The following is a 25,154-nucleotide window of genomic DNA, read 5'->3' as shown; positions in this document are numbered from 1 at the left end:
CAGATGAAAAAGTACGTGTCATTTCAGTAAATGTTCTACTTTTTTTCTTTTTCTCTCTTGCCAGAAACAATAACCTTGTCTGGGAGTCTCAGGCCAAAACTTTTACCCCAAAGGCTGCTGAGTTAGAAAATAAAAACCACAATTTGGTTGCAGATGTTTAAGGCTCTAAAGCTCTTTCCCAAGTATCCGTGTCCAGGACGCTATCCTGTCTCTTGAGATTACAATGCTGTCTTCAGCAAGGCTCTTTTCTTTCTGAGTCTGACCCGTGCCTTTTAGCCTTAAAGATGCTCTCCTGACAACCTAGTCTCCAAGACTTAATGGTGGTTCTTGGACTTAACCCAAAGAAAATTGCCATATTTTCTCCTGGCTAGGGAATTTCATCTCCTTTATCAGTTTCTTGAGTAGAGCTACCCAGGATAACTGGTGAATCCATCTCCTGGATTTCTTTCCCCACTGCTCCCTCCTTTAATATTTAATATTTGCCACATCCATTGCCCTTGCCTTTAATGACAACAGCTACCATTTGCTGAGCTACTTAATGAGAGAAAATTTAGCATTGAGGTTAAACACATGGTATTTGGAGTAAGATTATCACATTGTGAAGCCTGACGATGCTACACACAAACTGTAGGACTTTCATTATTTAACCTTTCTTTGCCTCAGCTTCCTCATTCATTTAATGAGGCTAATAACTTTACCTCCCTCATAGGACTGTGTGAGAATAATATGTACAGTGTGTTTTTCCTGGCACGTGGTAAACCCACATTAAATGCTAGCTCTCTTATTGTTACTATGTTTGGGTACAGTGGTAGGCAGCCTCTACAAAGGGCTTCTGCTCCCTGCCTCCTAATATTCATGTCGTTGTGTAATCTCCCTTTCTTGAGTGTCATCAGGACTTAGTAACTCACTTCTAATAAAGAGAATATGGCTAATGCAATGGGGTGCCTCACAAAAGACTAATATCCAGTATCTACAAGGAACTCCAACAAATCAGGAAGAAAAAAAAATGATCTCATCCAAAAGTGGCCTAAGGACATAAATAGACAATTCTAAAAAGAAGATACACAAATGGCCAACAAACATATGAAAAAATGCTCAACATCGCTAATTATCAGGGAAATGCAAATCAAAACCACAATATGATATCATCTTACCCCTATAAGAATGGCCATAATCAAAAAATCAAAAACTAATAGATGTTGGTGTGGATATGGTGGAAAGGGAACACTTTTACTCTGCTGGTGGGAATGTAAACTAGTACAACCACTATGATAAACAGTGTGGAGATTCCTTAAAGAACTAAAAGTAGATTTACCATTTGATCCAGCAATCCCACTATTGGGTATCTACCCAGAGAACAAGTAGTCATTATACAAAAAAGACACCTGCACATGCACATTTACAGCAGCACAATTTGCAATTGCAAAAATATGGAACCAGCCCAAATGCCCATCAATCAACAAGCGGATTAAAAAGTGTGGTATATATACACCATGGAATGCTACCCAGCCATAAAAAGGAATGAAATAATGGCATTTGCAGCAACCTGGATGGAATTGGAGACTATTATTCTAAGTGAAGTAACTCAGGAATGGAAAACCAAACATCCTATGTTCTCACTCATAAGTGTGACAAAACTATGAAGACATAAAGGCATAAGAATAATACATTGGACTTTTGGGACTTGGAGGAAAGGGTTGGAGGCAGGAGAAGGCTAAAAGACTATAGGCTGGATACAGTGTACACTGTTTGTGTAATAGGTGCACCAACATCTCAAAAATCACTACTAAAGAACTTACTCATGTAAGCAAACACCACCTGTTCCCCAAAAACCTATTGAAATGAAAAAGAATAATAAAAACAAAAAATCTCCTCAGGTACATACAATGGCATATTATTTATAAAATTACCTGTAAAAGAAAGGGAATTGGCCGGGCACGGTGGCTCACGCCTGTAATCCCAGCACTTTGGGAGGCCGAGGCGGGTGGATGACGACGTCAAGATGGAGAGCATCCTGGCTAACAAGGTGAAACCCCGTCTCTACTAAAAATGCAAAAAAAATTAGCTAGGATTGGTGGCGGGCCCCTGTAGTCCCAGCTACTCAGGGGCTGAGGCAGGAGAATGGCAAAAACTGGAGGCGGAGCTTGCAGTTAGCCGAGATCGTGCAGCGATCTCCAGCCCGGGGAACAGAGGGAGACTCCGTCTCAAAAACAAAAACAAACAAACAAACAAAAAACAAAAAAAAGAAAGGGAATTCTGACACATCCTATGATATGGATGAAACTTTAGGACATTATGCTAAGTGAAATAGATCAGAAACAAAAAGTCAAATATTATATGATTCTGCGTATATGAGATACTTAGCATATTCAAATCCATAGAGACAGAAAGTAGAATGATGGTTGCCAGGGACTTGGAAGAGACAAGAGGATTTCTTGTTTAATGAATACAAAGTTTCAGTTTTGCAACATGAAAAGCGTTCTGGAGATTGGTTGCACATAATGTGAATGTAGTTAACACTACTGAACTGTACATCTAAAAATAGTTGAGGGTCAATTTTATGTTACATGTATTTCTATCACAAATAAATATTTCTAAAAGATAAAAAACTATGGTGTACAGTGATTAAAATCCATAATAAAGTTGTGTCTGTATTACAGAGGAAAATTCAAATGTTCATTGGATAGTAATGAATAAGTTTTCGCCTTCAGAGAACTTATATTTGGGCTAGAATCCTACCTCTGATTCTAACAAAGAAAAATAGTATATTAATGAAAATATATTTTGGCTAACTTCAATTTTCTGAATATGGACTTTCCGAATGGGAGATTAATAACTTAGTGTATTGTTTGAAATGTGAATACTATTCATTTTAATTGGTTTGAAAATGCTATTAAGTAGAACCCATCTCATATATTGAAGATGAGAAAGACTGTGAGAGGCTGATGGAGGAGATTGTGATGTGGGGGAAGGTGGGAAAGGAGAGAGGGGACAGAGGTCCAAAAGGGTATTCCCATGATTGACATACTTGAGTTACAGCTGCTAAGATAGAGGGTGCTTAATACAAAACATAGATGCCTTCAAAACAAATATTATATTTTGACACAATAAGGAAACATTGGCATTTTTCAGCTTTAATTTAATTTATTACTCTCATGGAAATTTTGCCCCAGAATGCAAGTGCAGTTTCTGCACTCAACATGGTGGTTCCTTATGCAGTAATTAAAGACTTTTCAGCTTAAATTAAATCCATCCCTGCAATATGTTCCGTGGGCTATGGCATTAAATACAATGAATGTTACCTTTAATATAATTAAGACCTTAAAATGTTTCATAAACTAGGCTAAAACATAAGCAATTCAATCTGAAAATAATCATTGTGGTATTGCAGCTGGTTCAAGCAGCTATATTAGAAGTGTCTACAGCTGGTCCTTTAAGCTACAATAAATGGGTTTGTTAAATATGTCATTCAAAAGTGCCTAATTTGACCTGTTTAATCACAGCCTAATACAGCCTCATATTGAAATGAAGGTACTCTCAGTCTCATTTAACAAATTTGCCTTCAGTGAGTTTGTAAGTTACAAGTGATATATTGAGTTTCCCCTGATAAAGTACCATTATTTGTGGACCCTCAGAATTCAGACATGTTTTCAGGGATCTCCTTTATGTGAAGGCCTTGTTGGGACTGGTGGCTGGATGTATGATGTATATCATGTATTTATATATGGTAGGAAAGAGAGAGAGAGGGGGAGATTGAAAGAATTAGCTCACATGATTGTGGGGCTGGTAAGTTTGAACTGTCTTGTGTGGGCAGCAAGCTGGAAAATCAGGCAAAAGTTGGAAGTCTCTGTCTTGAGTCTAAAATCTGTAGGTCTGACCAGCAAACTGGATACTCAGGCAGGATTTCTATGTTTCAGTCTTGAGGCAAAAATGCTTATTCTTCAGTAACCCTCAGTTTCTGCTCTTAAATCCTGATTGAATGTAGCTCACTCCATTTTTCTGTAAAGTCAACTGATTGTAAAGATTAATCACATCTACAAAACACATAATTGCAACATCAGGCTAGTATTCAACCAAATAACTGGGCACCATTGCCTCACCAAGCTGACACATAAAATAAGCTATCACAACTGGTCACTAGGACTAAAACCTCAAGTAACAAGGAAATAGCGGCTACCCCTTAACCCCTGACACTGAACACCAGGTAGGCAACGGGCTTATTTCTCAGGGACTCAGGGACCCTGTTAACACAATACGGCCTCCCAGTGTCCTACTTGAAATCCAGGGTTGGTCTTTGGGATCTCTTGCCGCAGGTGGATCCTGCATTCTAGCTGTCTTAGCAACACTTGGAAACTGCCCTAATGCCTCTCTGCTTCTCAGAGGTTTTCTGTTCCACTTCTTAGCCCCCTTCCATGTGCAACTTCAGAATTCAGCAAATGTCTTAAGGAGAAAGATAGCAGAACATTGGACTCAGTTCGCTACCCTTTCCTTTTAAGGCGATTTCTTGGCCCTCAAAGTCTCTAATTTTTGTTAGTCTAACCCAAAGACTCAGCCAAAAGCTTTGCTGGCTTTTCTGCTTCCTGGTAGGTGGCCTGAGGCTTCTACCCGCATACTCGATTTCTTTTAGCAGCAAATGCCTTGAATGAAAAAATGGATTCAGAATGGCAGCCCATCTCTGTTGCAGTGAGCCCTTCTCTGTATTTTGTCTTAGGTTCCGGTTACTTTGAAAACTTTCTGGTGGCTTAAAGCAGATGTTTTCTGCTAGTTTTTCTCTGTTCTAATTGTTTTCAGTGGGAGCGTTTGTCAGCTGTATATGATTCCATCATACTCCTTTTTATCTCTCTTTTGTGGTCTCTCTCCAACTTCTTAATACATTTAATTCTTCAATCCCTCTCAAACTTATTTTGTTTCAGATTAAGAGGTTAAAAAATTTTATCCCCAAGTATCTGAATTCCCCAACATCATTTTCTCCCACTCTGAGCAGAATCGCTATATCTCCATAGGTTCTCTTATAGACAAATTTCACTAATATTTTCTAGGTATTTTGTCATTTAGGTGTTGACTTTCATTTTGTTCCTAGATTTGAAGAAAGAGGGCTTTTTAAGAAAATTAATTCCCAGGTGATAAGCTTTTCCCCCTAGTTTCATTTTTATGTTGTAATTTTATTATATTATGGAAATATCATGTGTCTGTTCTATTTGTTGGAATTTATTGAGTGTTATTTGTATCTTAATATGTGATCTCTTATTGTGTTTCATAATCACTAAAACTATACAAATTCTGTGAATGTTTATGTGTTTGTGAATGTGTATGAACATATAATCTATTAAATTATTTTGTTCTCTATTTCTCAGATTTTTAAATTTGTCCTGTTGTAGGTCAATAGATACAAATTAACATCTTCAACTATGACTATATTTCTATTTCCTGTGTTTTCTACAATTTCACTTAATGAATATTGATGCTATTATTCATCTACATGGATTTGATATTTTATCATTAGATAGGACACTTGTCTTTTCTAATGTCTTTTGCCTACAAATCAACTTGTCCCTGCAGTAGGTAGTGTTATCCTACTTACATTTTTTTGATAATACAGATATAGTAGGTCTTAGTTTTGTTGTGCTTTATTTTTACACTGCTTAAAAAAAATCTTTCTCTATCTTGTTTGGCTTTATTTAGTAATGATAACCAAAAACCAAACACAATCAACAAATTGTGTTTGTTAAATAAACATACATCTAATATGCTTTTAGTGGTCTTAATGGTTTTTAACGGTCTTAATGGTCTTTTAATGGTCTTTAATCTCCTATTGTGTTTCATAATCCTAATAAAAGAGCATTAAAAGAGAATTCTTTTAGCTATTAATATTACTTCTCCCCAGAAAACAAGGACAGCAATGTCAGAGTTGCTCAGAATTTAGTCTCTCTCCTTTTCCTGTCTCACTGACAGACTACTTCCTACAAAGATTGTGGGTTTGTGTGTGTTCCCCTTCAGTTCTCTCTTCTCTGCTCTTCCATGGAGCCAAAGAAGACCAAGGAAACTTCAGCTTCTGGCCCTCATGCCCTGTTCCGAACAAAGAATTGCTGACTTTGCCTCCTAGGTGGTAGGTAGCACTTGCTTTGGAGCCCCTTCCTGCCAGCTTTAGGTATTCTCCTTCAGTGGCATTTCAAAGCTTAGCTTGATCTTCCCTACACTTGACAGTCTTTTTTCTGTAATGGCTTAGGTTACAGATTCTCTGTTTCATTGTCCCTTTTTTGTGATTTTGTATTGAATCACAAAGAAGGAAATGAATAGAACGTTAATCTGGGCTCTTAAAAGAGAAAAATAATAGCTAACACTTAAATAGTACTCTGTATATGCCAGGTACTGTTCAAAGCATTTTTTTCATGTAATAACTAATAATCTTCACTTTGCGAATGAGGAAACAGTGACACAGAGAAGTTAAGTGACTTACCTTAGGTAAAAAATAATGGGAGTAAATAGATGAGCCAAGATTTGAAGTTAGGCAGGTGTGCTCCAGAGTCCATGGTGCACTTTGCTATACTGCCTTTCAATCTCATTTATTTAATAATTTACACTTTTCTTGCTGTTGTGTTATGTTCCTTTAATGTGTATGTGAGTACATATACTCAAATTATTTTAATTGCTATCCTGGTCTTCCTGTTCAGTCATGAATCAGTGCCATTCTCTGTTTCTTTCTTTCCTTTGGTAGTTTCAAATGCATTTTAATTTTGTTCCTAACTACTCCATTGTCTTTATTCATACAGATGAACTTTGAAATCATTCTACCAGGTTTCTAAAAAATCATCTAGTGATATTTTCAATTAATTGTATTAAACTTGGAAATTATTTTGAGAAGAAATGATACATTTATAGGACTCTGGTCACCACATTTATCCTTTTATAAATAGCATTCTTATTTATTTACAAGACTGATCAATAATAAAAAAGAGCAGGTATAAGTGAAACAGAATGAAAAAGGATTTTGGACACAACACAAATTTAGAAATATTAAATGAGTACTATAAATAATTCATAAATATGGATGCTTATAAGAAACTTTTGGTATTTAAAACTTATAAGCAATTAATATCTGGAAAATACAAGAAGCTCCTGCAAATCAACAAGAAAAACAATAATAGACTAGTAGACAAGCTAATTACAAGAGAGGAAACACAAAAACAGAAGAACCAAATGCATTAATAATTGGAAAAATTCAAATTAAAAAACATCAACTGTCACCTTACATGTTAGACTGGTCAAATTAGGAAGCTGGATAATATTACACATGGGCACATACGTGGGTATAGAATCACAACTGCTTCTGTGTGGTTGATGTTCATGCAGACAGGGACAGGCAGTCATTCTAGGGAGCAACCTGGCATCCACATTAAATCAAATATATTCAGATCCTATAACTCAGTGTTCAATTCCTGAGATCATGTCCCAAAGAAATTTGCATACAGGTCCAAAAGAGGGCATGTACAATGATGTCAATCTCAGCATTGTTCTTGGTGGCTTGGAATTGCAGGTGACTTGCAAGTTCACCACTGGGGGATTTGAGAGGTAAAATGTGTGAGATCCAAACTGTAGAGTTTTAAACAGCAACTAGGACAGGTGCATCCAAGGCAACATAAATTTTATGAATGAATAAATAAATGTTAAATAAATTAATGTAAACAAAAGGAAGATGTCTGTAAATAGACCAATAATGATAATGACAATATGGCATAAAGTGAAGACAATGATGGCTACAACTCTGCTCCTGAGATCCGACTCACCAAAAAACAAGTAGCAATAGAGAAAATCTCATGTCTGCTTGTGTATTGAGAAATTTCTTCCAAAATATAGCTTTGGTATTTTAGAGTCATACTAATCTTCTCCGTTCTGATAGTGAATTTTTTATAATTGAAATTATTTAAAAATGTATAATGGGACAGTGAAACTTAAAAACTTATTAGCACAAAATGACCAGGGAAATAATTTTGTTTTTTGAATTTCCAAATCTTTCCATCTTGAATGAGATAAAGTGACCAGTAGTCAGGTCCACTCTCCTCTGTCTGTATTTTGGGAGGAAATATCCAAAGCCCCTCCTCCAGTTCTATTCCTATGGCCAGGAGCTAGGAAAAGTGCTGGAAAAAGACTGAGTTCTAGGCAGAGACCTTGCGTAAATCTTGTTTATTCACCGCATTCTTTAGGCCCGCCTGGATCCATTCTGGTAAAGTGCAGGCCAAACACCAAATATGGGAGCTCAGCCCAGTTTATTTCCAATTTATGCGTTTTGCTATAAGAATGTTAGTATTATCAGCAAATTGGAGGATTCATCCAATCTCCAGTCTTGGTTCTTTCTTCCTAATTATTTTATGAACAGGTGAAATAAAACCAGTCTCAGGTATGATCTTTATGGGGCCCCAATGCCTACCCTTCTCTTTACTTCTTATCTCAATCCACCACATCTATGTTAATGCTACAACCTCCTCTTATGAAGTGACATCATTTTTGTCCCCATCCATCCCCATATTGATTCCACACTTCTCCAAGCATGTGCTATTGAGATTTAGATGTGATTTACCTTATCCTAAGTTCCAAGGTGTACCCTGGTTATATTAGGCCACTTAAGTCGTTTCTGTCCTCTTCACCATAACACTTGCCTAAGAGTCAATCTTGCAGGTCCAGTTGTGGTGCTGCCTAGGACTTTGGTTTAATTGGGAAGAGATGCTCTCTCTGACCTTGGATATGAACAAGGAAGCATGTAACCATGATTTTTCTGGAACCCACGTTGAGGCATGGAGGAGGATATTGCTGAATCAATTTCAGAGAAATAGGGTTAGAGCACTGATCAAAAGATGCCTGAAGCCTGATTATCCACAGACAATTTTCCGTCATCATTTAAGTCATTTTGAGTTGGGTTTTCTATTATTTCATCCTAACAGATACAACTGCTTAGATAGACTAATCTTTATTTCCCAACTGACTTCTAGAAAAGGTCTCTAAGGATAGCTCTTCTCTATCTGGGTTAAATGGTCTATTTCATCCCCAGACTTTGAAACAGGCAAGAAGTTCAAAGATTAAAAAGTCAGCAAGCCCAGATAGTAAACCATCTCTCTTGTCCAAAAACTCACTTCCTGGCTTTCTAAATTTCAGAGTTAGAGAATCTCACAAATGCAAGAGATTCAGAAGTCATACTTATCAGCGTGGTTGACTTGGTAATTCATGACTTCTGATTCAGCTTGAGGCTGGTAACCTCTCCTTCTTTGTCTATGAAATTCTCTGGGAGGAGAATCTGCCCACATGTTAATACCAGATTTAAGGACCACTCGGGAGTTATCTTAGTTGATGGAACATAGTTTAATGCTGTAATACTGTGAAATCATGGCAAATGTTTATATAATGCCTACAATATGCTAGACATGTTCTAAGCACTTTATATAACTCATTTAACTTGCATTTAATCCTCATTACACCATTTCAGGTAGATGCTATATAATCTACATTTTGTATATGAGAAAACTGAGGCACAGAGAAGCTAAGAAACTTGGGCAAGGTCAGACAGCTAGTAAGTGTAGACTCAGAACAAATCTTGAGAGCTGGGTTCCAGACTACATGTTTAATAAGTACATCAAGAGAGTAAAATGAATTCTATGTCAAGTATATAATGGTGAATTTTACAGAGGTTACATAATCATAGAGTTCATAACTATGAGGTTTTGTGATCTCCTTGATGGTTTTGCAGTGATCCATCCACCTACTGTATTCCACAGTTCTTAAGAATGGCTGACCTCTATTTACAAGGTTGCTAGCAAACATTAGGTATGCCACTTCTGAAGAGGAAAATAATTATTTCATGGAAAGTTAACCCACTCATTTGTGGCTTCAGTCTACCTAAGCCTTGGTCTCAAAAGCTCTAAGCTGTGACCAATAGCTCACAGCTGTGCTGTGCTCAAATGTCTGCGTGAAGAATATGATGGTGGTTCATCTCTGTGGGAGTTTGGTTATTGATTCTAAAAATTCCTTCTCTGATTGCACTTCTTCAGAATCAGAATGATATATCACTTTTTTCTTCATACAAATAAATGTATTTGAAAATAAATACACATGAGATTTCTATATAATAACACTATATGCAAACAAGAATGGCTAATATTAAAAAAGACTGCTAATAGTAAGGATTAATGAAAATGTGGATCAATCAGAATTCTCATATAATGCAGTTAAGAGTATATTTTGAAATAGCCACTTTGTACAGTTATTATTTATTATCTACTAAAGCTAAAGGCATCCTTATTTTTTGATCTGGCAATTCCACTTTTAGGTATATAACCAACAAAGTAACATGCGATATGCTCCTCAAAATACAATCACTGAAATGCATATTGCAGTATTAGTTGTAAAACTCAAAAACTGGGTGTGAGAGGGCAATCCCCAGTACCCATCAGCATGATAGTTAAACAAATGTGATCTATCCACACAATGTGATCTATCCACACAGTGAAATGCTACATCGATCTACAGATACATGCAAAAATGTGGAGGAGTCTCACAGACATGGTGTTGAGCAAAAAAAGCCAGACCAAAAAAGAGCACATACCGTATGAATCATTTTATATAACACAAAAACTAGGGGAACTCCTCTATGCTGCTAGGTTACCCTGGATGGGCAGTGCTGGAGGGAGCATGGGGGCGTTTCTGAGATCCTGTTGTTATCCTGATTTTTTATTTGGGTTCTGGTTATGCAAATGTGATTACTTTGTGAAAATTTGTTGTGCTGAACACTTAGGACGTACATACTTTCCTGTAGGTATGTTGTACTTCAGCAGAATGTTTTTAAAGTACATGTCTGCAGTTTTCCCTGCAGAGGCTCAGTGAAGAGGACAAACTGTCAGTCTCTCAAGACAGTGAGCTGTTTTGATCTTTCTCAGACAATGATCCTTGATTCCAGAGAAAAGCCTGGCTAGATCCCATAACCTTTTAACCATGGAAGAACCAGATAGACCAAAGTGAATGTTTAAAATATAGTTAACCTATTTTTCAGATTTCTAAAATGGTTGAGTGGAAAAAAATAGTATTTTTAACTAGAAAGATTGTCCCATATTGACCTTTATATTAATTTTCTGGATAGTTGAATTTGGAATTTCAAAGCTTGTATTGGTTTCTTTGGGGAAAAATGTGAGTTTTCCAGTGATAGTGTTACTAACTATACAACTTGGAAGTCTGTGTCTATTTTGACAAAATAATTTGTGTTTAGTTTACTAACATTGTAACATATTCAGTTCTTTTTGGAGAAAGAAAAGAGACATATTATGGATAATTTGCATTGATTCTTCTCTTGAAGTTTTGCAAATAATACATGATCAATGTTCAAGATACCATTTCTGTTAGGAATTCAAATTCAACCATCATTGATAGAGAACTTCCTTTGCACAAAGCACCATTCTGGATATTTTATATTTTTCAATTAATTTAATTTTTATTTCAATTGTGTGATGTGGATATTTAACCCCATTATACAGATAAGGAAACTATAGCTATAGAGATTGATTTATCCAGCTAGAATTCTGACTCGAAATCTAGGACTTTAAAAAAATCATGCTAGGTAACCTTCAGAGACTGTCTTCTAGAAAATGTCATTGCAGAGAAATCTAGGAAGCAGGGAGCCATATCCTATTGTCACCAAAGCATCATCCTATGCTCATAAATCAGCAGATGTGAGGCCAGGAGAAGCAGGTATGGAGAAAGGAATACAGGCTCAGGAAGGTTACAGGCAGACAGGGAGAGCTTGCCAGGGAGAGCTTACCAAGCATTTCCATTCTTTTTTACTTAGGATGAGGGCTAAACAAACAAAATACAGTCCACAGTTTTTTTCTCTGAATCAAACATGAGTTTGACTACCTTATTATAAGGAAATTTACCAGCCCTTTTTCATCTTTACCAGCTCTTTTTCATCTGCACAAGATATTGGTAAGGAGAAACAAACCACAGAGCCCTTTTGTCCCATGATCTTGACCTTGGAATTGCTAAAGAATGTGCTCGTTTGTCTTTGTTAGAAGCTGTATTGGAACTGAAGAGTGAAGAAATTGAATTTTGTAAACAGAGTTCGGAAAAGACGCACTTTGGTTCCAGGAAAGAATTCACAGTGACTCCACTCAATGAGAGTTGAGTTGGCAGCTTCAACATCTTCTCTGGGAAGCCCCCGAGTAGCTTGGAGAATTGATGTTGCATAAAAGGATAATCATTGTCATTTAAAAGAATTAGTGTTTGGGTTCTTCAAGTGACATTGTGAGAAGAAAAATATTTATTAAAGATTGGCCTATAGAAGGAAAAACTAGACCCCAGAGACAATAACAAGAGAAAAGAGTAGTAATCTCAACTCTCCTCCTATTAGGGAAGAAAAAGCACACACACAAAAAAAGTAAAAAAAAAAAAAAAAAAAAAAATTTGGGGTGACTGACATTTTATTCTTTATGCCTTTCCCTTTAAAACAAAAGTAGACTTGGAAGTGGAATAGTGAGCCAACTTAGATATGTACAAAATTTTGCTCTTAAAATTCTCCTTGGCCCTTAGAACCTTAGCCCTAATTGCTATTTTCACTTCTAAATGTCATTCTGCATGCATTCATTTATTTAATTGCTTGTGCCTACTGAGTCTTTTTTTCCCTATTACTCTATTTTGAATGTGAATTGAACAAACACATAACTTTGGTTGGAAACGTCAGCTTTCAGAGGCTTTTAATTTTCTTCTAGATTCCTTGAATAACCTCTAAGTTACTACCATAAAAGCCAATTGATGCACAGAAATTTTTCCAAAGAGCGGTCATGGTTTTGAAACTTAAGCCTAGGGCTATCATTTAAGCAAAATCTTTTGTTATTTGTGAATTTGTTTTCATTTGGTTTTCCACTTGAAAATAATTAAATAATTTAAATTGAAACAAGTTGAGGTACATCTGGAAAGAGCAGCTGCCAAATAAATGCCTGTTGAGTTAATAAATAAACGAATGAATAGGCTAATCTGCTTAAAGCTGATTCTGTCTCTGAATCTGAGGGAAAAAAAAAGTGGTTGACATTGACTCTTCCTTGATTGGTCTAAGACTTGTACAGGACACTGAAATCTCTAGTTACTTTCATCGTGAAGAGTCCTCTGGAATTTCTTTAATGAAGAGATCTTGAATATACAACTAGCCCTTAGAAGAGGTTACAAACTAATTGTCTCTGAGCTAAATCCAGCTCCAAACATATTTTATTTGACATTCACAGACTTTTAAATTGTTTTAATTAAAATTTACAAACCAGGAGATTTTACCTAAAAGCATAGGTTCTATCTCTTCTTGTATTAGCTCTGCACTTCTCCACAGTATCACACACACGGACGAGAATAGCAGCTACTTACTATAGATAAGGCATAGGCTCTACAACTTACTACAGTCCACGTTTGCCCTAAAAGGCAATAGGTATTTATTAATATTAAATATTATTAATTTTATAGGTATTTGCACTGTTATTTTTCATGTATATAGTAAGCATATATTTCTCTGTGTTACAAATTTAGGCTGAGAGCTATATAATTCTAGAAAAAAATTGAAAAAATCATGTTTTTCTTTTAATAGAAAAGTTCATTTTATATAAAAGTTAAACCTTTAAAAGAAAGTCTGCCTGACTTCTTTGGGCATCTGTGCTTACAACTCTTGCCTTACTATATTTTTTCTGTGATTCTTTGCTTTTTGTTTCTAACAAAGCAAAGAATCTCTATCACAGAAAAAAGACAGTAAAGCAAAAGGTTTGTTTCTGCTTTTGTTTCTTTTATACAAGTCATAATGGAGAGAAAATCTATTCTTCTCTACAAAACAAACCTTTTTCAATATTTTAATTTTTTCTCTCAAGGTTTATCTGAAAAGTAATTTCATCAACCCATGTTGGAAGCTTATCAAAGACTGTTGGTGTGGGACAAAAACTGGGGAGATGAAACCATGAGTCGATTCAGATAAAAAGTCAGTCATGAACTGGGACCTGGCATCACACACTGGGGCTGAGCCAAGCTGGAGTCAGGCAGGAAGTCAAGGACCAGAGCACCAAAATCAGACAATTACCAAGAGGGGCCAAGTCAAGAACTTACTGGAAGAGCCAAGTCAGAGATCAGGAAACTTGAAGAAGAAAATATGTTTGGAACCTGTATCCTGTCTACTTCTCAAGACTTCAACACACATAGAAGCTTGAGGCCACGTTGGGTTTTTGGCAACTAGGTTTATCTTAAGCTTAAAAAAATGCTTTTAAATCATGTTCTAACTAATTTTTCCACCAGGCAGCTTGATATAAACATACAAACGGTTCCTTTAGCAACTTCTTTTAAAGTATACATTTTATTAAAGTATAACACACATTCAAGTGTTCAGCTTAGTGAAATTTTACAAGTGAACATACTAGATAAACAGCATGTAAATCAATACATAAAACATTATCAGTACCTTTATGCCCCTTACCAGGCACTACTCTTCCAAGGATAGCCACTATGCTCGTATACAACACACAGATTACTTTTTTCCTGCTTTTTATTTATACTAGTGAAATAATACAGTTTATACTGGCTTCTTTTGTTCAACATTATATTTATGAAAATTATATATGTTACATGTAGCATTATTTTTCTGTTGTTGTATGAAAATTCCACAATTTAGGCATTCATTCTATTCTTGATGGACATTTGAGTTAGTTTTGGTTTGATGTTAGCACAAAAAATTCTGCTATGTACATTTTCTTCATGTTTTATGGTAATTATATGTATGCATTTCTTCTGGACATACGCTCACAAAGGAAATTGCTGAGTCATAAAGAATGCTCATGGTCGGCTTTCCTAGAAACAGTCAAATAGTATTCCAAAGTATTTATATCAACCTATATTCCCACCAAGAATTTAGGAGAATTCTGTTTGATCCACAAAATCACCAGCGCTTGGGATTGCTTGTCTTATTCATTTTAGTCATTCTTGTAATTGTGAAATGATATTGGTTTCAATCAGCATTTGAACTTATCAAGTTGAACACTTTTCCTATGTTGGTTGGTCATTTGAATATCTTCTTTTGTAAAGTGTGTTTTCATTTATTTTGCCCACTTTGTCTATTATGTTATCTAATTTTTCTTCTATTCATTTTTGGGAGTTTTAAAATATATATTCTGTATATGAAATTTTTGGTGATATCTGTATTGCAATATCTTTGTTCATTCTGTGGCTTGTCTTATCACTGCCTTAAAAATATGATTTGATGGACTCTCATTCTTAATTACAATGTCATCCAATGTATCTCTTTTTCTTTATGGTTAGTGCTTCTAGATTGCGTCAAGGTCATAAAGGCATTCTTCTAAGTTTTAACCTAGGAACTTCATTGTTTTACCTATCGTATTTCAGTCTACCATCTGTCCATCTGAAATTAATTTCTATTTACAGTGAAAACAAAAATTAGGAATGAAAATTTATTTTGTTCAATATGTATATCCACTTGACCCAACATCATTTATTGAAAGCATCCTTTCCGTTCCCCTACTGCACTCCAACAATCAAGTGACCTTGAATATGTAGGTCTGTTTCTGGACCCTCTATCTGTTTCATTGGTCTGTGTGTCTATTCTTGCACAAGTACCACACTGAAACTGCTTAATTACAACATTTCTTAATAGCTAGTAGTGTATAAGCCAGTAAGGTTTGTTTTTCCTTTGTAATATTATCTTAGTTATTCTTAGATTTTTATATTTCTGATATAAATTATAGATACATCTTGTTAATTTCTACATGTACACATTCACACACACATACACATACACACAAACTTGTTTGAAATTTGATTGAATTTTCATTAAATTTGTAGACATTTTCACCATGTTGAGTCTCTTTATTCATTAGCATGGCTTTAGTACTTACTTATTTTTTCTCAAACTTACTTGTATTTCTCAAACTTACTTATATTTCTCAAAAGAACACATGGATTCTTTTGTATCTCACAAGTGTGACTGGGTTTTTAGGCTCATGTGTGAGATGTGCTTCCCTCAAAAATTGTTATGACTGTGGCATGTTACCTGTGTGGTGTGAAAATAAAAAGGCCACACCATCTTCCCTAGGAAATTTAAAGGAAGATCACTACTAGTTTTAAGTTTTTTGCTATTTCATTAATATATCCTTTGTCTCATTGCATAAAGAATAATTAAAGTATAAAACTTTACTAAAAAAGAGGAGAGGAAGTCAATAAAATTTCATTCACGATCTCAACCATCTTGTATTAATGTATTGCATTACTATAAAGAAATACCTGAGACTGGGTAACTTGTAAGGAAACAGGTTTGTTGACTCACAGTTCTGCAGACTGTACAACCAGCATGATGCTGGCATTGGCTTGGCTTCTAGGGAGGCCTTAGGAAACTTACAATAATGGAGGAAGGCAAACGGGAAGCAGGCCCATCTTACAGAGCCAGGGTAGGACCAAGAGAGAGGTGCAGAGGCGCCACATACACACTTAACCAACCAGATTTCAAGAAAACTCTCTCATGAGAACAGCACCAAGAGAGATGGAGCTAAACCATTGATGAGAAACTGCCCCCATGATCCAATCACTTCCCACCAGGCCCCACCTCCAATATTGGGGATTACAATTTGACATGAGATTTGGGCAGCCACATATCCAAGCCATGTCATATCTTGTATACTCACGGTGAATATTTTGGTGTAAATATCTTCCATATATACCATTAAAAGGGTATCATATTATATATATATTCTTGTGTATTCTTCTTTGTCTCTTAACAATCTTTCAGAAATATTTTCTTGCTCAAAAATTGTTATTTAAACATGACTTTTTAAACTACTAAATAATACAATGGGCATCAAATGTGTGGGTATCAAATAAACTATTTCATAAAGTACTTATTGGTAGTTTCAAATTTTATTTTTAGATTATTTTTTCTATTCCGAGTAATGCTGTAGCAAACACCCTTGTAAATAAATATTTGATTTTATGACTATTAGAGCTTTCTAAAAATATTGAAATAGAGACGGATGCACTTCTAAATGTTTAATTCTCATTGCTAAATTACTATGAAATGTTAACACCAATTGATATAAACCACAACATTGTAAGAAAAGGCCCATTTATCTGGAACACCAAATGGTGTTGGCAATAAACTACATTTGGTAATTTTCCCCAGAAATATAAAATGCATTTTCCCAAGTTTCCCCTGAAAACTTCAGTGCCACATAAGCTCTTTAGGAGATACAGCTTCATGGTTAGTATTCCTCTAGTGTTTTTCTCATATTACAGTCATATGACAGGATGAAGATTTTAGGTATCTCAAACTTTATTTTTTCTCTGCTTTCAACCTTCAGACCAAAGAGGGCAAAACAGAAAAAATATGATTGATAATGAATAAAAAGATGGATTGCAACTCATAATGGCTAGGGTTGGGAAAACAAGCAGGTTTACTATTGGTGGAAATGTATATTGGTATCAGTTTGATACCAATATACATTAATTTGTTAGCCTTTATATACATTAATTTGTTGGTCTTTCATACCATACGGTAAGGAAATCTGCCATTTCCTTCAGAGAGAAACATTACATCTATCTTCCAAAGCTATTTGCCATGTAAACATTCTTAAAAAGAAAGGACCAACAGGACAGCCGGTGCCTCACTCACAAGGCAGGCAGAAACACAAGACCCATAGAGAATTAGCTCTGCCTGGAAATTAAGGAGGGTTTCATGGAGGAATTGTTTAATTTTAAAAATAAGTAGGAATTCACCAGGTACAGAAGCAGAAAGACATTTTGGAGAGTGAAAACTCAGTCAGCAAAGACCTGGAGATAGAATGAGGAAAGGACAAGGACAATTTGAAATTACTTAGAGAGTAAAATAGTATTCTCAACTTCAAAGAGTTGACCACATTTTGATCATTATTTAAATTTGTTTTGGCTATAAACTGACACCATAGTGGTCACAGCAGTGTTTGTGAGACAAATCATTGAGCTGAACACAGTGAGACTTGGGTTTAGATCAGGATGCAATCTGCTGGGCTCATTGTGTTCCTGGCGCTGCACAGACGAATGCCCCGCCACCCACCCCAACTTCTCACAACATTGTGAGAACACTGGTTTAGCTACCTGAAGACAACATTCTTCCCATGGTCCCCAGACCCTTCAGATCTGCCAGCCACTACACGTATGTCTTGATTTTTTTTTTTTTCCTGAACATATACCAGAAATCATCAAGAACTGGAAACTATTTTTAGGTAGTCATGAGTCTATCTTTTAAACTGTTGAAAATCCAAAAGGCTAAGTCTGTTGATTGCTTCTGGTTCTGCTAGAATTAATGTTGCCAAAGCAACCAATCAAGTAGTAAAGATATCACATTGGCCAGGTGCAGTGGCTCACGCCTATAATCCCAGCACTTTGGGAGGCCGAGGTGGGCAGATCACCTGAGGTCGGGAGTTTGAGACCAGCCTGACCAACATGGAGAAACCCTGTCTCTACTAAAAATGCAAAATTAGCCGGGTGTGGTGGCACATGCCGGTAATCCCAGCTACTCAGAAAGCTGAGGCAGGAGAATTGCTTGAACCCGGGAATCAGAGGTTGCCGTGAGCCAAGATCGCGCCATTGTACTCCAGCTTGGGCAACAAGAACAAAACTCCATGTCAAAAAAAAAAAAAAAAAAAAAAAAAATCATCCTACCAGCACAGTTAGTATTATATGTGGCTTTGGGACTGACGTGGCCCTGCCAAGGAAGGTACTGGCCAATGTGGAGGAAAGAATTATTGGTAGCCTGACAACCCTTCCTGAACTGGGGCCACCTGCATCAACATAATGGGCAGGTGAAAGAGTTGTGATTGTTAAATGCAGATTCCCGGGTGATACTCCTCACAAATTAGCCTTCCTACAGGTGGGATCTGGGAAATCTGAATTTTTAAACAAATTCCTTTGGTGGTTTTTTATGTATTCAAATATTTGTATACACACAAATATTAGAACACTCCTGCTAAAGATGGTCCTTGAGGAATAAGTCTGTTTGTTCTGAAGGAGTTAATAGACCTCTCTTGGGAGCAAATGCACTTCTAGGCCTTGGTGGGGAAATTTCCACAAGCTCCTGCCAGGGACCCTCCAACACAGCCTCCTAGGGAAGGATAATTAATTCTCGGTGTCTCACCACAGGGTTGGACTGGCAGCAGAGGTTGTTTCCTCTTATCCTGAGGGTGACTCACAGAAGTGACCCAGGAGTATAGCCTATATTTAATCAGCCTGAAAGTGATAAGCCTCAGAAGAAGTTCCAAGTGGGTTGGCGGGCTCTGGCCAAGATACACATGGGTCACAGAGGTGAACAACACACAGTGTAGTTAGATGTTTAGAGAAGCACACTGACAATAAAGTTCTAAGAACACCAAAAAATATGCATCAGGGTAAATGTCATGAAGGCAATAAATGGGGTACAACGAGGGAAGGAAAAAAAGATGAATTGAGTTTATTTTCTTTTAAAGGCAAAAAGAAAAGTGTCTTGGGAATCCTAACAAAGAAAACACACTAAGTTTGTGGAAGATGTAAAGGCAGGCAAATGCCTGTAGTATGTCCTGAAATAAACATATTTTATATGATAGATTATTGTATTTGACACAGTATGTCTCTTAGTCTTCACAACATTCCTCTAAGTTATGTACAATTACACCTGCTTAATAAATGAAGAAATTGAGACTCAGATGGTTTAACTTATGTATTCATGTATCCCACAAACATTCAGGGAGCACCTACCAGGCATCATATCGAGGTCCCATAACCAATCAGTGACTGAACCGTGGTTCCAAGCCAGGTCTCTGACTTTAGAATGTGGTATTTCTGCTGTCAAACTGCTCACAATACGGTTACAAAATGTGAAAATATAAGTTTTAATGCACTAAGTAAACTAAAATATAAGATTTATCCTCCAAAAGTACATGATAAACTTCCAAATGAACTGTACAGATTAAAAATGTCAATGTCTGTGGTTTTGGAGGGCTTTAGAAGGCTTCATATAGCAGTATGGGCTTGAGATGGACCTTTAGGATTTAGAGATGGTCTCAGGAATAGAAAACATTTGCTCTGAGTTAATACAGGAAGTTTAGAAAGAAACCATTGATCACGTAGATTAAAAATACCAGTTCACTTAAGCAATATTAATTGATTCAATAAATACGATATGCACAATTTCTTAAATCAGTAAACTCTGAGATTCCAAAATCATAATAATACTCAGGCTCTTATTAAATAATTTATAACTCAGTTGAAGAGATAAGACATGAAATTATAAAATGATTAGTGATGATACCTAATAGCATTATAGAGTTACGTAATAAACTGTCTAAATCAAGGAATATCGTAATAAATGATAAGGTGATGGTTGTTTAAACAGTAAGAGCCAAAGGAATTAGAAACAAAGTAAATGTGACCTCTTGATGATTTTGGAAGTTCCAGGAAGAAAAAAACACTGGAGCAGATTAGAGAGAGAAAGAGAGAGGGTGTGTGCGGGTGTGCGGGTGTGTCTGTGTGTGTGTTTGCACCTCTATTGTTTTTCCAGGAAAGGTAGATCCAACATTGTGTTTTAGTGTTTCTGTATTTTTTTCAAGTAAATGACTTCCTAAAATACTCTAAGAGGAAACACATGCAATATTTTTCTTTTCTCTTAAGTATACAATTTTTAATAAGTTCCTATTTCTTAGAATTTTGTATTGTTAACTGTCATTTTAATTTTTCTGAGGCTGTAAATCTTAACTTCCTACTTGATTCAAGGCACAAGGATAAACTCTTAGAATGGAAGTTTTTGTGTGTTTTGTAAGTGTTTTTTTGTAAGATGTGATCAATGATTCACATCACTTAGTATAACATTTTTATTTTAAAAAGTTTTGCAAATTACTTGACAATTAAAATGGTTATTGTACATCTCTTCTTTGTCATTCATACAGACCAATACCTAAAAGTATAAAGAGTTAAGCCATTGTTGATGTACAGCTACTTAATAGAATATTACCGGTAGGATGATTATGACTTTTACTCAGAAAAAGAGATTCCAACCAATTGATGGAATGAAGAATGTGGCTCCAGAAAACATATTTCTCAGTACTGAGAATAAAGCAGAAGAGGAAAACTAAGTAAGACACTACACAGCCAAGCACTGGCCCCCAAACTCTAGAATCTTCGTAGCAGGGTCTGGAATTTTTAGTTTTAAATTGACGGTAAAGATGAAGACCTGAAAGGAATATGTATGTTTGCATTTTTATTCCTGATATTTTAATTTTAATAAATCTCTTTGCCATTAAAAGTTTACATTTGAACCATTTTTTTCCTAAAAAGTGTATATGTCTATCATATTTTTTGAGTCTTTGTAAAATCTCTCAGACTATTCTTTTGTTGTCACCATAAATAAAATAACTTTAATTCTAATTGTAATGGTTTTTCACTTGAAATTCCTATACTTTTAAAATTAGATATTGAGTTTCTGATCTCCAGGTTTGTCTTCAGAGGAAAGCTTTCAAGTTTAAATAAACTATTTGAAGCTACCTGAGTTTTAAATTAATATTCATTTATTATAGTAGAAATTTTAAGACTTAGTTTTTTTCAAGGTTTTATGTCTTTTGTCAATCTTATAAACTTATGTATTGAGTCAATGTTTTGCAGATAAGAACTATTACTTCTGGGAGAGGCTTTGAAAAGTGTTCAATCACCTCAATTTTTTAAAATTAGACTATTTACAAATTTAGTAAATTAAATTATTTAAGTATTTTAAATGCATTCCTAATTATGTTCAATTTTCTTTTAAACACTTTAAAATTTGGAGCCCTATCATGTTTTTCCTAAACACTTTTAATCATACACTTAATAAATTAACTTATAAATATAGTTAATCTCAAATACCTTAAGCACACAATACAGTTTATTTACTTTGGCAAATTATTTTATAACATTCAATTTAAATCCAAAACTCTAAAATTAATTACATAGTTTATTAGGAATTGCAAGCCTTATATGTCACAATCTCCTAAATGCTACAAACACTTTAAATTCAAATATTAGGAGACTATCCCACTGATTACAAAACGTATTCTTTTTTTTTTTTTTTTTTGACAGAGTCTCACTCTGTCACCAAGGCTGGACTGCAGTGGCACGATCTTGGCTCACTGCAACCGCTGCCTCCTGGGTTCAAGCGATTCTCCTGCCTCCTTCAAGCTACAGGTGTGCGCCACCATGCCTGATTAATTTTTGTAGTTTTAGTAGAGAGAGGGTTTAACTATATTGGCCAGGCTGGTCACTTGTTCTTAAACCTAGCACAGAAATTATAAATCTACAAGTTTGGCTTGCCTTTTATTATTAATTTCCCAGGAATGAAAAACTATTTCCATAAAGAAAACCAGAGTAATACTATTAACATGACATTACCTGATAAGATGAATTGACGCTACTTTCAGGTGGAATTGAAGTTACTATCTTTGTTCTGGCTGCTATAACAAAGTAACATAAGTTAGATGGCTTTTAAACAATAGAAATTTATATCTTACAGTTCTAGAGGCTGGGAAGTTCAAGATCAAGGGGCCAGCAGATTCAGTATTTGGTGAAGACCAGTTTCCTGGTACATAGATGGCCATCTTCTCCTTGCACCCTCACATGGTGGAAGGGGGTGAGAGAGCTCTCTGTAGTCTCTTTTATTAAGGGCACTAATCCTGTTCGTGAGTGCATACTGTTATGACAAATAACAGAGAATAGCACTTAGCATTTCTCTCTGCAATATTTATTACATTGTTTCGGAATTGTTCTATAATAGCAGGGGGTCAGGGGTTGGGGAATGGTCACAGAATGAGTTTAACCTGAGGCTTTCTGCAAAAGGCAGTGAGGGATTATTGAGGATTTGTTAGTAGAGGCATAAAGGAATCTGCCTTATACTTTAGAAAGACTGACCTGACAGCAGTTCGGAGAAAAGGTTCAAGTAGGGTGAGATGGGAGGCTAGCAGATCAGAAGGTCTGAGCATTTTGTCCAGAAAAGTGATGAGTCTGGACTATAATGAGACAAAGAACAAGGAAAGTATTAATAAGTTACATTGACCAGCATAGGTAATAAATAGGATGTGGAAGGTGAGAGAGAAAAAGAAGGTGAGGATGCTTGAGTTTTCTAGCTTAAATAATTCCTCCTGTAATCCCAGCACTTTGGGAGGCCGAGACGGGTGGATCACAAGGTCAGGAGATCAAGACCATCCTGGCTAATACGGTGAAACCCCATCTCTACTAAAAAATACAAAAAACTAGCTGGGCGAGGTGGCGGGCGCCTGTAGTCCCGGCTACTCGGGAGGCTGAGGCAGGAGAATGGCATGAACCCGGGAGGCGGAGCTTGCAGTGAGCCGAGATCCAGCCACTGCACTCCAGCCTGGGCGACAGAGTGAGACTCCATCTCAAAATAATAATAATAATAATAATTCCTCACTGAGATGAAACACACAACTGGAATGTTTCTTCTCTATGTTACTATTTCCAGCTTTCCAGAGAGGCTAATCTGCAAGAGGTTTTCAGGGACACTATGAATAAGAAATGAGTTTTCTGTTAGTGTATCAGTTTGTGTCACAGGCCTTAGCAATTTCTTGCCCAGAATCTGCATAAAAGCGTCTTAGCCCAAGATGGGAAGTGATGGCAATATCATGTAGACCTGAACCCTTCTGTAATGCATGTCTAAGTATTCCTGACCAGGAAGGATGTGCTCTGAAATGATACTGCCTACTGCTTCAAGCCAAATGATGAAAATACACACGTATTACTCAGAAGGCATGTCTAATTGGATATTCTCCTTTTGGGTGGCAAGGAGAAACTATCCTGTAAGAAAACAGGATGTAGAGAGTATTTGTCTGCCAAGATTCTTCCCAACTGCTGTTTCCCAGTGGTCAAATTTTTGTCCCACAAGGAGATATTGCCCTTGCACTTCTGGGTTGTGTCATCCAGTTTCTTCAGTGACATCTTGAGATACTAGGTCCCAAACTTTGCTGTGTAGTGTTTATTTAAAACCAGAACTGATGGCAAGAACTGGAAACTCATGTTTCCAGTTCTTTCAGCCAAGGCAAAAGATCCAACACACTCAGGGAAAGTTACTGAGTGTTTTCAGCAGCAGAACAATGAGGATTAAGGAGAAATCAGGGTCGTGACAGGTGGGGTAGTAGTTGTGAAAAGAGGTGGAGTTGGAGGAAACAGAAGGGGTCATAAGATTCTTGCCCCATACATAATTTATCCTTCTTTTTCACTTCCGGAGGTATCACACTAAGTGTTTGATACATATCACCTGACCTTCACATCAACCCTATACACATTTTACACATAAGGACATTAAGGTCCAGAGGCATAATATGTATTGACAAAGGCCACATGGCTAGTAAGTGTTGAGGCTAGAATTTAAACCAAGTTTGCTTGGTTCTAACACCTGAGATTTTTCTATACGTCACACTGATCTAGTAGATAACTAAAAGTTGTTTATGAGGCTTAAACTTCTATGCTTTTGTCCTCTTATAGGCTACATTATAACATACTTCCTATGTTAAAATTTAATGTCTCAGAAAATTGAACTAAAATCTCCTGTGCATTTTCATATATTTTCTCCAAATGAAGTAGGTAGGAATCTACGTAGTATGAATAAAAGAGTTACTTTACATATGCGATGATTCTTGGTTTCTGTAGTTATTAAAGAATTGTGAAGCTAATGGTATCCCAAAAACTACACACAATGTTGAATCAGGAATAAATTGAAATCCCGAACAGAACAATAATAAGTCCTGAAATTGAATTGTTAATACAAAATCTACCAACCAAAAAAACCCTGAAACAAATTAAATTACAGCTGAATTCTACCAGACATACAAAGAAGAGCTAGTATCAATCTGACTGATGCTATTTCAAAAAATCTAGGAGAAGGGACTCCTCCCTAACTGATTCAATGAGGCCAGCATCATTCTGATAGCAAAAACTGACAGAGACACAACAACAGAATAATAATAAAACTTCAGGCTAATATCTCTGATGAACATAGATACAAAAATCCTTAAAAAAAAAAAATACTAGCAGTCCAAATCCAGCAGCACATCACAAAGCTAATTCACCATAAGTAGGCTTTGTTTCTGAAATGCAGTGTTAGTTCA

At 36.1% G+C, this 25,154-nt stretch overlaps 1 non-coding gene across 1 annotated transcript; it reads left to right on the top strand.

Moving 5' to 3' along the window:
• Positions 1-15,969: 15,969 nt before the first annotated feature.
• LOC117086644 lies at positions 15,970-16,070 on the top strand. Its single transcript, XR_004438508.1, has one exon. It is a non-coding gene; the product is annotated as a small nucleolar RNA U13 (small nucleolar RNA).
• Positions 16,071-25,154: the final 9,084 nt, after the last annotated feature.

Source organism: Trachypithecus francoisi, unplaced genomic scaffold, assembly GCF_009764315.1.
Source record: "Trachypithecus francoisi isolate TF-2019V2 unplaced genomic scaffold, Tfra_2.0 Contig00586, whole genome shotgun sequence".
NCBI classification, from domain to species: domain Eukaryota; kingdom Metazoa; phylum Chordata; class Mammalia; order Primates; family Cercopithecidae; genus Trachypithecus; species Trachypithecus francoisi.
This window is presented reverse-complemented; position numbering and strand designations above follow the sequence as displayed.